Here is a 3,311-nt window from a genome sequence, read left to right on the forward strand (position 1 = left end):
TACACTGCTGGTGGGAATGTAAATTGGTCCAGCCACTGTGGAGAATAATTTGGAGATTCCTCAAAAATCTACAAATAGATCTACCATATGATCCAGCAATCCCATTCCTTGGTATCTACCCAAAGGACAGAAGAATTCTTCATTGGAAAAGTGCTTGCACATCGATGTTTATTGATGATTCACGATTGCTAAGTCATGGAACCAACCCAAATGCCCCCGTATGGAGGAATGGATTGAAAAACTGTGGCACATATGGAATACTGCTCAGCCATAAAAACCAACAAAAACCTGGCTTTTGACAGAAAGTGGAAAAATATGGAAGATTTACTGCTGAGTGAGGCAAGCCAGGCTATGAAGGAGAGACATGGTATGTCCCCACTTAACATATACTGAATGTCTGCACTCTATGACTGAAACTGATTGACTAATGGTTGTACAAACACAAGAGATGGGTATGAATGTCAGATGAGGTGTATGTGAAGGAGTGGAGACTAACGAAGGACATTTGGAGAAGGGATACGGAGGTAGAATGGTGTAATTGGTTGAAGATATTTTGATCAACAGGACTGGGGAGAAATGTTCACGTATTGAAATGCTCACATTGTAAGCTAAACAATGTGATATAATGTATATACAAAAAGAAGTAAATTTATTAATTAAAAAAGAAATATTTTACAAAGATAACTATTTTAATCAATCTCTCTCTCTCGATTTCTCCCACTCTTTCATTTATTTCTAAGGTCCAATTATACAAGCAGATTAATTACTCTCTTTCCCAATAAGGTCCTTGATTGGGGGACTAATACCCAAAAGAAGACCAGAGTTATTTGAAATCTCCTATATTTGGAAATGATTGCAGTTCCTGCAGTCACACAGGAAGTAACTGTAAGGAAGCTGAGGACATTAGATTTGTGACATCTTATTGGAAAGTGACCGTAAAGGAGACTGCACACGGCAGGCTAATGGGGGGTTAGGAGGCTCCTTCCTTCTCCTGGGGAAGTATGGGAAACTCCAGTGAATATTCCTGGCCCGTCATGTTCCCTGTTGCCATGTAAGTGCCCAAATTTTGTACCTCACTTTTTATCTTGGTCTTCATTCTTCTCATTAACACCAGCAAAAGAAGAGATGGGTGGGTGAATAAGAAAGACAGACAGATGAGAGGTGATTAATAGAGGCTTAGGCAGTAGAATACATTCATACATTTATAATTTGAAAATCTGTCTGTTTTGGACTAGTTTGAACAAGTAGAAAATCTTACCAGAATTTTTCAAACTAAGAAATTTATAAAGAAGTTTTTATTCTCACTAACGTATGTTTTCTGCTTCACAAAATTAGGGTGTTGTTAACGTGGACCTGGTTGGATAATTCCAGACTTTGGAGAAAGAGATGGAGGCTGCCTGTTACAAATACAGACTGAGGCTGATGATTCCAGAGAAAGGGGCATTGTATTCAGTGTCTGTTTCATTAAGAGATTCCTAAGACCCCCCATCGGATTAGTTTCTCACGGCTGACCCTCATACCTGAGAAAGCAATGAGGGAAAGATGTGTCTTTGTCTTTGCAGCAGACATGATCCTAAGTGACAACAGGGCTATGTGACCAAACTGTCTCACAGGAATGTAAGAAATCTGGATGAACTTTTGTTTAGTGTAAAAACGTTGAGCCTTTGTTCCTTAGAGTCACAGGTGTATTTGGAATTAATGCAACTTCGTACTGTATGTGAAGAATGGGAGCTGGGCGGCCAGTCCTGAGGCTGCTTGGTGAGGCTATGCTGAGGGGTGTCCACAGTTAGGCTGCCCTGCAGAGATGCTCAGAGAGAGATGCGGGCAGAGTATGGCGGCTCTATCAGGGACCTCCACTCTGTCAGTGCCTAGGTCTTGGGCTGTTTCTCTGATTTATTGAACTAAACAAAACTAATTTATAGATGTATTCAACTTATCCTCATATTTCTTTTTCTAGACATCCAAGAGGTGATTATCCCATAAAAATGAGAAATCATACAATGGTGAATGAATTTGTCCTACTGGGGATCCCTGAGTCAGAGGGCCTACAGACGACCCTTTTATTCCTGTTCTCATTGATACATTCATGCACCCTTTGGGGAAATGTACTCATCCACATGGCAATTCTCTCCTCTTGGCTTCACACATCAATGTATTTTCTTTCTTGGGAAACCTCTCCATCTTGAACCTGGGGTTATTTTCAACGACTGCTCCCAAGATGCTATTGAACCTTTCAGGGAAGAGACAAAGGATCTCTTTCCAGGACTGTGCTGCCCAGCTCTTCTTCCACCATTTCCTGGGCTGCACTGAGTGCTTCCTGTATACGGTTATGGGCTTGACTGCTGTGTAGCCATTTGTCATCCCCTGAGGTACATGGACATCATGAATCCCAGGGTCTGCTTTATCTTGGCCACCGGCTCCTGGCTGGGTGGCTCTACCCAGGCCCTTACCCTAAGCTCCCTCACCTTCCAGCTACCTGTGGGTCTAACGAGGTCTATTTCTTCTGTGATGTGCCTGCAGTGTTACCTCTAGCCTGTGAGGACACATCTGTAGCGCAGAGGATAGGTTTTGCGAATGCTGGTCTTTTGGCTTTTACATGCTTATTCCTCATCTTTGTTGCCTACATTTGCATCAGGGTCTCATCAGGGTCTCCATATCAAAGATCCACTCAGCAGAGGGCAGGCATCAGGCTTTCTCAACCTGCAGTGTCCACCTCACTGCAATTCTTTGTGCTTCTGCACCAGTGATCATCATCTTTCTTCAGCACAATCCCAGCCCCTTATTTGGTGCTGCAATTAATATCTTCAATAATCTTGTAAGTCCCTTGTTGAACCCACTAATCTATAGCCTGAGGAATAAGGATGTAAAATCAGCCTTACAAAATGTATTTGGTAAGTCAGGCTTTGCTGTGGAAAATATATGAAAAGACTTAATGTTCTTTTTTTTATTTAAATTTATTTACATTCATTCACTGTACATCATTACAACATACAAAATGAGATTTTCCATCCAGAGCACACTGTATATTGTCTCAATCAAGCACATCAACATACATGTTATTGTCAATAAATAATTTTCCATTTCATGTTTCCTGTATGTTTTGCTTTTTTTCCCCCATCCTTGATTCCCTATCTCTTACCCTCTGCCATCTCCCACTCTCCTCCCATACTGTCTCTGGTTTATACATGTTTACTTTCTACACTGTTTTCCCCCCACATTTTATTGAATTACTAAAGACCTTAATTAATCTAAATATTTTCATAGCAAACACAGCTGATATATACATTTCCATGAACACAAGTCTAACTTTA

At 41.0% G+C, this 3,311-nt stretch overlaps 1 pseudogene; it reads left to right on the forward strand.

The window, feature by feature from the left end:
• Positions 1 to 1,985: 1,985 nt before the first annotated feature.
• LOC102486627 (putative olfactory receptor 10D4) overlaps positions 1,986 to 3,311 on the forward strand; it is an 8,123-nt pseudogene continuing 6,797 nt past the window's right edge.

Source organism: Tupaia chinensis, unplaced genomic scaffold (genome assembly GCF_000334495.1).
Source record: "Tupaia chinensis unplaced genomic scaffold, TupChi_1.0 Scaffold147980_1, whole genome shotgun sequence".
Taxonomy (NCBI): Eukaryota; Metazoa; Chordata; class Mammalia; order Scandentia; family Tupaiidae; genus Tupaia; species Tupaia belangeri.